The sequence below is a fragment of the Eretmochelys imbricata genome, chromosome 2, assembly GCF_965152235.1.
Source record: "Eretmochelys imbricata isolate rEreImb1 chromosome 2, rEreImb1.hap1, whole genome shotgun sequence".
Classification (NCBI taxonomy): Eukaryota; Metazoa; Chordata; order Testudines; family Cheloniidae; genus Eretmochelys; species Eretmochelys imbricata.
The window spans coordinates 226,612,440-226,625,951 of record NC_135573.1 but is presented as its reverse complement, the minus strand read 5'-3'; the positions used below and the strand labels follow the sequence as shown (position 1 = coordinate 226,625,951).

The 13,512-nt window shown below is 46.1% G+C and overlaps 1 long non-coding RNA gene across 1 annotated transcript; it reads left to right on the top strand.

Annotated features, from left to right (window-relative positions):
* Nucleotides 1-7,396: 7,396 nt before the first annotated feature.
* Nucleotides 7,397-11,591, top strand: LOC144260710 (uncharacterized). Its single transcript, XR_013345042.1, has 3 exons — nt 7,397-7,473; nt 10,399-10,465; nt 11,270-11,591. It is a non-coding gene; the product is annotated as an uncharacterized LOC144260710 (long non-coding RNA).
* Nucleotides 11,592-13,512: the final 1,921 nt, after the last annotated feature.

The window sequence follows — 13,512 nt, the reverse complement described above, 5'->3', positions numbered from 1 at the left end:
AGACATTCACTAGGATAAAAGGTGTGTTCATGCCATGTGTTAGCTAACATGGTTACTAGCATGAGGTAAAATCTGTTATGTTCATAGCACACAGACAAACTAGATAACAACATAAATACTCTTGCTGAAAGGTTGCAGTATAACACTACATTGCTTCTTAGAATACAGACTGATAACACACAAGAGCCCCTGAACATAGGGAGAAAACAGCCTGCTCCCTAAGGCAGCCAAGTGCAACTTACTTCACTTTAATTTAAACTGGCTATTTCCAGCCTGAGTCAAACAAATAGTTTGCCACAGAGACCGCAACCTGCAAGCAGGACCAGGAAACCTGCTCCCTACACACATACACGTCGGTGGTGATCCCTAGAAATTTGACGATGATTGTCTTCCATAAAATGATTGCCAGTTATCACTGGTGGATCTGCAGGTGGCTAATGAGACGCATCTGGGATCCAGAGATCTTGTCAGAATTGGGGCAGACATTTCCCAATGGAAGGGGCAGATATGGAGTGTTGAGGCAGGCTGTGGTGCATTCTTTCCTCCTTTCTCATTTCTCCATTTTCTGTTATTGCCATTGGATCTCAAAATACTGGGATCCTTGCCACAAGCTCATTTTCCAGTTTGGTCAGTCGAGCGCTTAGGTTTTCCATAAGTTTATGCCAATATTGCACTTCATATTGGCTTTGAGGGTGTCTTTGAAACACTTTTTTTGTCCACCCCTCATCTGTTGGCCATGGCTCAGTTGTGAGAATATGACCTGCTTCTGGAGTTTTTTTTCTGGCATTCAAAGAACATGACCAGCCCAACAGAGTTGGAGGTGGATGATCATAGCTTCATTGTTGGAGGTTTTGGCTTGATGTTGGTGCGTTGGTCATCCCACTTGATTAGGAAGATCTTGCAGAGGCACAACTGATGGTATCATTCAAGAGTCTTGAGGTGTCTACTGTACATGACCGAGGTTTTTGCAGCGTACAAGGGAGCAGGGATAACAATGGCCTCTTACTTAGAAAGCTTCATTTGATTCTTGATGTCACGATCTTCAAAGACACATTTTTTCAAGTGTCCAAAAGTTGCACTGATGCATTGAAGGCGGTGTTGAATTCCCCCATCAATGTCAGCTTTCTGTGACAGATAGTGCTGAGGTAAAGGAAGTGCTCAACATTTTCAAGAGTCTTTTTATTTATCTGAATTACAGAAGCAGCATCCTGGTGATTCAGAGCATTTTTTGGTGGAGTAATCTGGTTTTCTTGGTGTTGAGTGTGAGGCTGAGTTGGTTGTAGGCCTCAGAGAAAGTGTCGACTGTTTTTTGAAGATCTTCTGAGTGGGTGCACAGGGCACAGTTACCTTCATATTGGAGTTCAATGACTGATTTAGATTTGTCTTGGATTGAAGACGATTGAGCTTGAAGAGCTTGCCGTCCATTCTGTATTGGATGTCAAATTCAGAGGGGAGCTTGTTATCGATGAGAAGGAAGATGACAGCAAGGAAGATGGAGAAAAGGGTTGGAGCAATGACACAGCCTTGCTTAACTCCTGTCTCTACTAGGAAGAGGTCCATTTTGGATCCATTGCTGATGACCATCACAGACATGTTGTTATGGAGAAGTTGGAGGATGGCAACAAATTTTGGCGGGCTCCAAATTTAAGGAGAATTCTCCACAGAGCCTCATGATTGATGGAGTCAAATGCTTTCATGAGGTCGATGAAAGCCATGTACAGAGGTCGATGTTGCTTGTGACACTTTTCCTGAAGTTGGCAGGCAGTGAAAATCATGTCGGTGGTACCTTGAGATGTTCTGAATCCGCATTGTGGTTCTGTGTCAACATTGGAGTCATGATTCAGTAGCTCTTCAAAGTACTGATCGATTCATTGTCCCCGAGAAAGTTGGCTCCATCTGACGGGGGTTAGCCCTTGGGTGTTGGGACCATAAAAGACTTTGGTGGTGTTGAAGAATCTGTGCATGTCATAGGTGTCAGTGAGTTGTTGGATCTCCTTCGCTTTGTTCTCCCACCTTTGTTCTTCATTTTGTGGGTTTTCCTTTGAATCTCAGCTTTGAGTTGAATTTTATCATGTGTTGACTAACACATGGTAAGAAAACACCTTTTTTCTCTAATGAAGTCAAGGCCTTAGGTTCCTTTGAAAAATCACATTCTCGAGGCTTTTAGCCCATTCTAGGGAATAAACAGGCATAAAGCAAGCTGTGTATTTGACCTTTAAGGCCTTTACTAAGAGTAGGAAATTGAGGTATGTTTTTAGCAAACACGTTTGCAAATGTGTTAATTAGTGCATAGTTAAACACCAGCTAGCATCTAATGTGGACAAAAGCAGTGATGGTTAAAAATGGGTGTTGGCTGGCTTCAGGAAACCCTGATTTATTTTACTTTTCATTGCAAAGATCCACCAAAGATCCATCAAACAGTGTTGTGTGTAGCTGACTGATGGAATGCTTGGAATATTTAATGACTAGAAGCTTAGATTTTTTTACTGGAAAAATCTAGATTGGGACTAAACTGTGCAATGTCAAAACTATGGCTAAACTTGGCAATAGTATTTGTAGTAACAGTTCTTCTTAATGGCAGTGTTTTATATTCATTCTCTCTTCATTTTGGGAAGGGACCACAACTAATAAACAGTCAATATATTTTTGCATCTATGCACAGTACTACACTAATGAAATATAATAACTGAAAAATTATGTTAGGCAGTAAAGGCTCATCACTGTAATGTTGTAAAGCCAACATACCCTGATGTCATCCTTGACTGCACACTCACCTTTCATGACCACTTCAAGAAAGAAGCCTCCAAAGTGAAGACTCACTTTGATATTATCCTAAAGTTAGCATGAACAAGCTGGGGATCAACTGCTGCAGTGCTACGAACATCAGCCGTGGTCCTGGTGTACTCAGTTGCAGGGTACTGTGCACTGCTGTGGACAAGAAACTGTCAGACCCAACTTATGGATAGGCAGCTGAATCAGACCATGTGAATCATCGCGGAAACTTTAAAATCAACGGTTTTAATGTGATTTTCTGTATTAGCAAACACCAAACCTGTAGCTATCCATCGAGATAGAGCCACAGAACAAGAACTTAAATGTGCAAAGACTACCTAGAAATTCCCATGAAGAAGGTTGTGGGCAACATACCCCAACAATGGGTGAAATTGAGAAAATTGCTATGGCCCACATGTGACCACCTCATGTCTTTGGGAATAGCAAAGTGTCTGGACATCATCCACCATTTCAACTAAGCACATTATCACTGACCCAATAAGCCACCTGCCCAGTTTTGACCTGCCATGCATACTTTGGTCCACATTGAATCACATCTGAACAAACCATGCAAGATACAGCTACTTGGTGCACAAGTGGGAAATCAAAAACTTCCTTTTGTGTGACTGCAGCAAAAACATCCAAACCAGCAAAAACATCATAACACAGTGCCCCAAATATGGATTCAGTGGTGAAATGGTGGCATCCTTTCATCTGCGAGAAATGGTGGGAATTGCAGCCTATGATGTAGATGGTTTGCAATGTCTCATGTGACAGAATAATCTAATCTGAGATTTGCATTATTGCAAATGTATGTATCTTGGTTGGGAGCTGCTTGCTTCCTATGGGCTGTTTTCTCTTCAAGCTGTAGGAGCCAGCTTCTGTCATGGACTTTGATACCACGATGGAGATGATGGCGCCAGTTGTTATGATCACTTACCAAGACTTCCCATTGGTCATGATTAATTCCAAATTCCTTCATATCTCACTTGCATGTGTCTTTATAGTGAAGCTTGGGGCGTCCTGTTGTTCTTGTTCCCTCTGATACCTCCCCGTGTAGCATGTCCTTGGGTATGCTTCTGTCTTCCAACCCATTCAGATGGCCCAACAAGTGCAGTAGTCTTTGCTTGATCAGGGCTGTCACACTTTGTAAATTTGCCCTTTTAAGAACTTTTGCGTTGGTGACTTTATCTTGCCATTTGGTGTTGAGTATGTGGTGTAAACAGTGTAGGTGGAAACTGTTGAACCTTTTCTCCTGAAGAGCATAAGTTCTCCATGTTTCCCCACCATACATGAGAGGGCTGAGGATACAAGCTAGGTATACTAGCATTTTGGTCTTGATGGTGAGCTTTGAGTTGTTCCATCCTCTTTTAGTTAGTCTGCTAAAGGAGGTGGCAGCCTTTCCAATGTGAACATTTAGTTCTTCATCCAGTGAGAGGCTGGTGTCACTGTAGAAGCTAAATAGCTGAACTTCTGGACTACTTCTAGCTGGTTTGCATTTAAAGTAATTGAAGGATCTTGTAGAACCCCCTGTCCTAATAAACAGTTTTCTTGATGCTGATAGTGAGAACAAATGCCTGACAGGCACTTGAAAGGCGGTCCATGAGTTCTTGTAGTAGATCTTTATTGTGGGCTATGAGGGCAGTATCATCAGCGAATAGAAGTTCCCTGATTAGTACCTTTTTGACTTTGGTCTTTGACTTAATTCGGGACAGGTTGAAGAGTTTCCCATCCGATCTTGTGTGGAGATACACTCCATCTTTCATGTCCATATGAGGAGAGATTAATAAGACTGGGACTTTTCAGCTTGGAAAAGAGATGGCTAAGGGGAGATATGTTTGAAGTCTATAAAATCATGACTGATGTAGAGAAATTAGATAAGGAAGTGTTGTTTACTATTTCTCATAACACAAGAACTAGGGGTCATCAAATGAAATTAATAGGCAGCACGTTTGAAACAAATAAAAGGAAGTATTTATTCACACACTGCATGGTCAACCTGTGGAACTCCTTGCCAGAGGATGTTGTGAAGGCCCAGACCATAACAGGGTTCAAAAAAGAAACAGATAAATTCTTGGAGGATAGGTCCATCAATGGCTATTAGCCAGCATGGGCAGGAATGGTGTCCCTAGCCTCCGTTTGCCAGAAGCTGGGAATGAGCGATAGGAGATGGATCACTTGATAATTATCTGTTCTGTTCATTCCCTCTGGGGCACCTGGCACTGGCCACTGTCAGAAGACAGGATACTGGGCTAAATGGACCTTTGGTCTGACCCAGTAGGGCCATTCTTATGTTCTTATATTCCTTAAATGCACAGTTCAAGACTACTGAGAAGAAGATTCCAAAGAATGTAGGGGCAAGAACACATCCTTGCATCACTCAGCTTTTCATCTCAAAGTTGTCTGAAGTGGACCCGTCAAACTGGACAGTTGCTCTCATGTTGTTGTGGAATGAACGCATAAGACTTAACAGGGTCGGTGGGCATCCTGTCTTTTCTAGTATTGCAAATAGACCTGCTCTACTGACTGTGTCAAATGCTTTGGTTAGGTCCACAAGGGCGATGTACAATGGTCAGTTTTTCTCTCTGCACTTTTCTTGGAGTTGTCGCAGAGAAAATATCATGTTTATAGTTGATCTTCCAGCCCTGAATCCGCACTGTGATTCAGGGTAGAGGTGATTCGCCAGCTGTTGTAGGTGCACTAAGATGACTTTTGTGAAAGCTTTTCCTGCTACACTTAGTAGTGAGATACCGCTGTAGTTGTTGCAGTTGCCCCTTTCACCTTTATTTTTATACAAAGTGATGATGTTTGCATCACACATCTCTTGTGGTACCTCACACTCTTTCCAGCATTTAAGTAGCAGCTGATGAAGATATGGTAATAGGCTGTCTTTCCCGTGCTTGAGGATTTCCATTGGGATGCCATCTTTTCCAGGAGCCTTGCCACTTGATAGCAAATCAATGGCCTTGTTTAGCTCTTCTACAGTGGGCTCCACATCTAGGTCTGGCATGATCTGTAGAGTTGGTATTTGGTTCAGTGATTCGCTGGTGATGTTTCTTTCTTGTGAGAATAGCTCTGAATAGTGTTCAACCCAATGAGACAACTGCTTGCTTTTATCTGTAATTATTTCACTGCTGTGCGATTTGAGAGGGGCAACCTTGTTGACAGTGGGACTCAGAGCTTTCTTCAGGCCATCATACATGACTTTGAGGTTTCCCGTGTCTGAGGCTGTCTGTAGCTCTTCACAGAGCTTCATCCAGTAATGATTTGCACAGCTTCTGCTTGCTCTCTGCACCTCAGATTTTGCATGTTGTAGTCTCACTTTGGTGCTCTCTGTTGGCTGCTTCTTGTGTTCCAGATAGGCTGTGTTCTTAATGTTGATGAGAGGTAATAGTTCCGCTTCATTTTCTTCAAACCAGTCTTTTTTTGATTGTCTCTTCCCCCAAATGTAGCTAAAGCTGTTTCATGGATTGTTGTTCTTAAATCTTCCCAAAATTCCTCTGCCTTCTCTGGTAATGACTTCCCATGCATGCTAAGTTCAAAAGCCTTCACAAAGTCTTGGCTTTCCCTCTGGTTTCTGGTGTTAATAGCATTGATTTTGGGCTTGCTCCTAGGTTTTGCTCTATGTAGTTTCTTGACTGTAAACTTCACTTTGCTAATAATTAAGGAGTGGTCAGTGTCACAGTCAGCACTGTGGAACATGTGAGTGTTCTACAGTAAGGGGTCTTTCCTCCTGACGATAACAAGGTCTAATTGGTGCCAGTGGCCTGATCGTGGATGTCACCATGACACTTTGTGGTGATCTTTTCCTGTAAACTATGAATTGGTAATGTACATTTGGTTTTGGGAGCAGAATTCAAGAAGTTGTTGGCCGTTCTCATTCATCTCGCCAATGCCAAAATGTCCACAAACTGGCCATGAGTTGTTGTCTGCACCGTCTCTTGCATTAAAGTCACCAAGGAGGAAAAGTTGCTCAGTTAATGGTTTTTTTTGATGACTTGATGCAAAGAGTTGTAAAATGTATCCTGCTCGAGGCTAGATTTGAGTGTTGGTGCAAAGGCACTAAAGATGTTCACGGAGCCGATGGTCATCTGAAGTTTAAGTGAGATGATACGTTCTGACTTCCCATTGACTGTTTCTAGGCGCTTTACCCACTTGTTTTTCACAGCGAAACCGACACTGTGCAGACAATTTTCTTCATTGCTTTTACCTTGCTACAAGAATGTGTAATTGGCTGAAGGGTTAATGTCTGGCTATTCCACTTGGAAGCAGGCGGGGCACACCCTGACTGTTCGTAGAAGCAATGCACACATTGCTCTATCCAAGGACAAGGGCTAGATATTAACCATGAGAACTTGATTGTTTGGACAGCAACTGTGGGAGGCTTTCTTAGCCTGGGCTCAAGGCCTGAGAACCAGGATTGTAGTAGTTAAAGGATGGTAACTAAGTATATGAATCAACGTCATACATTCCTTTGTGTAGCAGTGTGTAATGCTTAGGGGGAGATATATAATAAAAGGAGAAGGTGGAAGGCGGGGGGCAGAACAGCCCATCTCCGCTGACCAGCCTGCTTGCTTGCATAAAGCTGTGTGCTGTCTCATCACTGAACCGCAACAACTGGCGCCCAAACGTGGGGCCCTCAGCACTCACCTCGCCCGGCAAGGGTTTCAGACGCGTCACTCATCCACTTCGTGGATCCCGGTGAGTATTTTTCATTGTGGTAAGTATGGGAAGCTCCCTCTCTGCTTTGCAAGTGCAACACCGCAATGAGCTGCAGTATTTGCTGCGTAAGGCTCAGCATGACTGCCCGGCTCGAGAACTCACTCTCCTGCTACAGGAGGTGCGTGCCAAGTGCCCGTGGTATCCTGAAGCTGGAAGCCTTAAGCTAGCGGACTGGGAGCGATTGGGCCAGACATTGCACAAAGAGCCTCGGGCACCCGTGCAAGCTTTACATGCCTGGCACCTCTGCCGCGACGTGGTACAGCGTGTCGCCTCGGACAGACCCTCCCTCGCGAGGCTGGTGCTCTCGCCGCCCCCGTCCACCCCTGCAGCCATCCCCCCTCCTGGCGATGCGACACAGCGTGTCGCCTCGGAAAGGCCCTCTTCAGCACCAACAGAGGAGCTGCCGATCCTGCCACCCCCGTCCGCTCCTGCAGCCATCCCTCCCCCTGCTTCGCCCCCAATGCCTCTATTACCACCGCCTCCCTGGCCTTCCCCACCGGAGCCGGTGTGTGATCACCCTCCCCGCGTGGGGCCCCCTGGAGAGTCATCTGCATCTGCTCAGAAGCTTTCGCTGGTGCAACAAATGGTTCACGCAGCGAAAGCTCGATCAGATCTTACAGCAGAGGAGCTGGCTGATCTGGTCTCCGTTTGCCCGGTGACCTGGCAGAATGATGACCAGGGCAACCCCGTGGGCACCTGGACCACTCTGCCATACTCGGTGGTTAGAGAGGTAAAGAAAGCAATTCGTGAATTTGGCCTGACTAGCACCTTTGTGCGTGGTCTCATTGAAGGGATGGGTACTGGGTACTCCCTAATCCCTGAGGATTGGAAAACGCTGCTGCGCATGATGTTGTCACCCAGTCAGTATGTTATTTGGCTTAGTGAGTATCGGCAGATGGCAGAACGTCAAGCCCAGGTATATAGAGAGCAAGGTATCATTTATGAGCATTTGGCAGGGGAGGGCCAGTTTGCTACTATTGAGATGCAGTCTCAACTCCCTCAGGCCGTCTTCCCCATTATTTCCACCTGTGCCCAGCATGCTTTCAAGAAGGTCCCGGATTCAGGCAAGCCTACCAAAAGCTTTGTCAGTATCCGTCAGGGTGCCTTAGAGTCCTTTTTGGATTTTACCAACAGATTGCAGGAGGCTATCCTCCGACAGGTGGATAACACTGAGGCAGCTCACGAGCTCCTGTTAAAATTGGCAGTTGAAAATGCAAATGAGGATTGCCGCCGTGCTCTCCAGGCAGCACAAGCCTCTGGTATTTTAGAGCACTCAGACATGCTGCGGGCGTGCCAGAACATTGGCACACAAGCCCACAAGGCTGGAGTTCTGGCTGCCGCCCTCAGAAAAACTGGGAAGGAGGGGAAGCGCTGTTACCGCTGTGGTAAGGAGGGTCATTTTCAGCGGGAGTGCCGCTCATCTAAGGCACCAGCCCGACCCTCAAAGAAGTGCCCCAAGTGTGGGAAAGGTTATCACTGGGCTAATCAGTGTCGTAGCGGGTCGGGAAACCGCGCGACGGGTCCCCCCCGAACCCAGGGCCAAACGGGGGTGTTTCCTACTCAGGCAATCGCTCCTCTACCTTGGAATCCATAGACTCTATGAGGGCAGCGACTGCTGGAAGTGCAGGGCTTGATTTGATCATGCAGGAGGACACTGACTTTCGGCTGCCAGGGGAGGTCTGTGCCATACCTACACAGGTGACGGGACCTCTCCCTGCGGGCTTTGTAGGTCTTGTTCTCCCTCGCTCACATGCTGGGAAACAGGGCTTTTTTGTCATTCCAGGGGTCATTGATGCTGATTACACTGGCATTATTAAGGTTCAGGTGTGGACTCATCTTCCACAGTCGCTTCCGCGTGGACGGTCAATTGCACAATTGATTTTAGTCCCCTATCAGGTGCCAGCTGCCGAGGATCGAACTCGGGGCGGAGGAGGCTTTGGATCTACGTTGTCTCACTCGCCGTCTCACAGCGCGTCTTCTCCACTTGTTGCTCTGACAATGTCAGTCCGCCCCTCGAAACCTCAGTTAACACTTTTTTTAAATGATGTTCCTTTTACAGGGCTGGTGGACACTGGAGCTGACGTTACGGTGATTCGTGATCCGGAGTGGCCGGTTAATTGGCCTATGGTTCCTTCTAAAGAATTGTGGGGGATCGGGGGTAGTAAACCCGGGCGCCAAAGTTTGTCTTGGGTCACGGTCTCTAAACCGGGAGGCCGCACCCTTGCTACTATCCGCCCTTTTGTACTCCCTGTCCACCTCAATATTTGGGGCCGTGATTTACTTACAAAGTTAGACACCACCCTCGATATTAACATCTGATGGCCCAAAACCCTCCCTCACCCACCGTGCCCTCTGCCTTACCCTTGGTATGGCAATCCTTAGAGCCCGTATGGATTAACCAGTGGCCCCTCCCTCTAAAAGCTAAAAGCACTTCATTTGCTTGTGCAGCAGCATTTGCAAGCACAGCGACTGGAGAGCTCCACTAGTCCCTGGAACACTCCGGTGTTTGTTATTAAGAAAAAATCGGGTGCTTGGCGGCTGTTACATGATTTAAGGGAAATAAATAAACGCATTCAACCTATGGGCCCCTTGCAATTTGGCTTGCCAAATCCAAATTTAATTCCTCAAACCGATCAACTTTGTGTGTTAGATTTAAAAGATTGTTTTTTTTTACCATCCCCCTTTGCCCTCAGAATTAGCTGCTGTTATTTTGGCCTGTCAATGTTTTGCTGTTTGACCCTTTAATTTAATTGTGGATACCCATTATGTTTATTAGGTAATTGATTATTTACCCCTTGCCCTCATTACCCCTCAGGTTGATGCAGACCTTCTTTGCCTGTTTTTGTTTTTGCAGCACCCTTTTGCCACTTGTCATTTTCCTTACTTTGTTGCTCATATTTGCAGTCATACCCCTCTGCCTGGGCCACTCACTGAGGGCAATGCACGCGCCGATCGCGCATTGCGTTGTCAGGTAAATTCCCTTTTTTCTGACCCCATTGAAAGCCATGCCTTTTTTCATCAGTCTGCCTCTGTTTTGGCCCGGCAGTTTCACATTCCTGCTGATCATGCACGTTCCATTGTTCGTTCCTGTCCCCACTGTGCTGCTGCTGCTCCTACTTTTTCTTATGCCGTTAACCCCCGAGGTACCGCAGCAAATCAGCTGTGGCAGATGGATGTTACTCATGTGCCACAATTCCGCCCCTATTTGTTTTTACATGTTTTTGTTGATACTTATTCAGGCTTTCTTTTGGCTTTTTTTGTTGATACTTATTCAGGCTTTTCTTTTCCCCACGTTGTGGGGAAGCCACTAACAAAGTTATTCACCATTTGCTGGCCTGCTTTTCTGTTATGGGTCGCCCTTGCCAAATTAAAACAGATAATGCCCCAGCCTACTGCTCTGCAGCCCTCTCCACCTTTTGTGCCCGCTGGGACGTCCGTCTTAAACACGGAATCCCTTATAATTCCACGGGCCAAGTCATTGTTGAATGTGCCCATCGCACACTAAAAACCTTGCTAGATAAACAATTAAAACAAGGGGAGCTGCGTCTCCAAACCTTAGGAGACATTCAACAACAAATGTATATCCTCTTGTTTATTTTAAATAATTTAACACTGAATGCAGATCAGCAGACCCCTGCGGATCGGCATTTTCACAAATCTGAGGTACTGGAAAGACCGCGTGTCTTTTACTGTCAGCTGCCCGATCCACAGTGGCTGGGCCCAGCACCTCTAATCACTTGGGGTCGGGGATATGCTGCTGTGTCTCTCCCTGCAGGACCGTTGTGGGTTCCAGCCCGGTGCGTGCGACCGGCACTTAAACAACATGGCATGGCACCAGGGGCTGTCGAATCCCATACCAGAGTTTCAGCTGACCTTGGAGGAGACCGCGTTGCCCCCCGAGTCGACAACGGCGGGACGGAAACGGAGGAGGCGTAGCGTCCCAAGCCAGCCCGTGACATGGGGAGCAGTAAAAGCATTGGTCGCCACGGCTCAATGAAAACTGGCAGCAGATCAGCAGCCAGAAACTCCTAAGACTTTGTTTGTGGCGATTCTCGCCCAAATCACTGCTAATTCTGTGATGATTGTGTGCCTTTTGTGCCTGCTATTTTCTGTAGGGGTTGGCTCGGAAGCGCCTCCCCCGTTACAAGCCCAAATGACATATAACATATGGGAAAGATTGGCTTCAATAGCAAATGTTACCCACTTTTGTCTATCTAATTTTGTAGCAGCCGGAGATTTGTTAGGTACATGCCTTATTCCAGTATGTCATCACCCTGAGGAGATGGAGAATAAGACACTGTTCTCTGCTTATGCGAATCTTTCCTCCCAGTACTCTAGCATGGCTAATTGGGGCCCGGCCAACTATACTCTGCCTCGCACGGCTATATCCCTCCACACACCATACCCGGCCGGGGCTCACAATGTCACCTGTGCGCGTGTAGTTAACTGCACTAGTACAAAGGTGCCCTTGGGCTGTCGAAAAATTTCTCAACTCCTTTTAAATTGTTCCCATGCTGTTAATGTTTCATATAATTATGGCCATATCATCCTACCATCAGGATGGGTTTTTACTTGCGGTTCACGCACCTTTAATTATATTCCTGTAAATTTAAGTGATGGCACCCTTTGCTGTTTTAGTACAATGATACTTATATTGCCTTTTGCTGGTCACAATTGTAGTAAAAGAAGTGTACCCCTTTTAGATGATTATATTGTAGATGTTGAGCTTTTTGGTTATTTTGTGTTTGCAATTATTGGGCTTATTTTTTGCTGCTGCTGTGTACAATGTATTCCTTCCTTGTTAAGATTTTGTAAAATTTTGCCCTGGAAAGCTCCCTAGGTTATGTCCTTGTCTGTCTGGGAGTTAAATAGCATGACAAAACAAATTGACGGCTACCATGAGATGGCCAAAATTCAATAAACAAAAAAAGGGGAGATGACGGGTTAATGTCTGGCTATTCCACTTGGAAGCAGGCGGGGCACACCCTGACTGTTCGTAGAAGCAATGCACACATTGCTCTATCCAAGGACAAGGGCTAGATATTAACCATGAGAACTTGATTGTTTGGACAGCAACTGTGGGAGGCTTTCTTAGCCTGGGCTCAAGGCCTGAGAACCAGGATTGTAGTAGTTAAAGGATGGTAACTAAGTATATGAATCAACGTCATACATTCCTTTGTGTAGCAGTGTGTAATGCTTAGGGGGAGATATATAATAAAAGGAGAAGGTGGAAGGCGGGGGGCAGAACAGCCCATCTCCGCTGACCAGCCTGCTTGCTTGCATAAAGCTGTGTGCTGTCTCATCACTGAACCGCAACAATTGGCCTCTTGGACAGAACCAACATCTGCAAGTCTTGTCTCCTGAAGTGCTGCAATGTCAACATTGAGTTTGTACAGCTCACGGTTTACCAAAGCTGGTTTCTGTATGCTGCTTGTGTATTGTAGGTCATCATCGTCTGTCAATCCTGGACACATGGTCCTGACATTCCAGCTTCCAAGCCAGAAAGTTGTTGGTTTCTTATTTTTGCGTGGTGCCAGGTTTCCGTTTTCCTTTCAACTTTTGGTCTAGTGCCACACCCCCCCGTGAGGCAGACAGATCATGGTGGATCAGCACCTAACAGTCCAGGGGCTGCCCGGCTTTGTGGCGGGTGGTGGCTGACCAATGGAATGCAGTGATTCCTCCCACTGTCGAAGGTGACCCATGGTGCCCTCCTCTACTCCAATCAAGTGAGAGCTTATAATCCATAACTGCCACCTTCTGTGTTGTGTCCATGTTGCCTGCAAGAATGGGAGTGGTCTCTCCATGTGACTTGGCTGCAACAGCCTGGGCAGTTGATATGAAGGTGTTGCATTGTTAGCTTCCCGCTCTTGACTTCACTGATTTGGACCAAAGGAAGGATGGGAGTCGTTACATTTGGAACTAGCTACGCTGCAGGAGTTGGCAATGCAGAGATCTTCCATCTGCCTGCCTTTTGGCGCTTCACTCCTAGATTGGTTATCAACCACAGCGGAAGGGCCC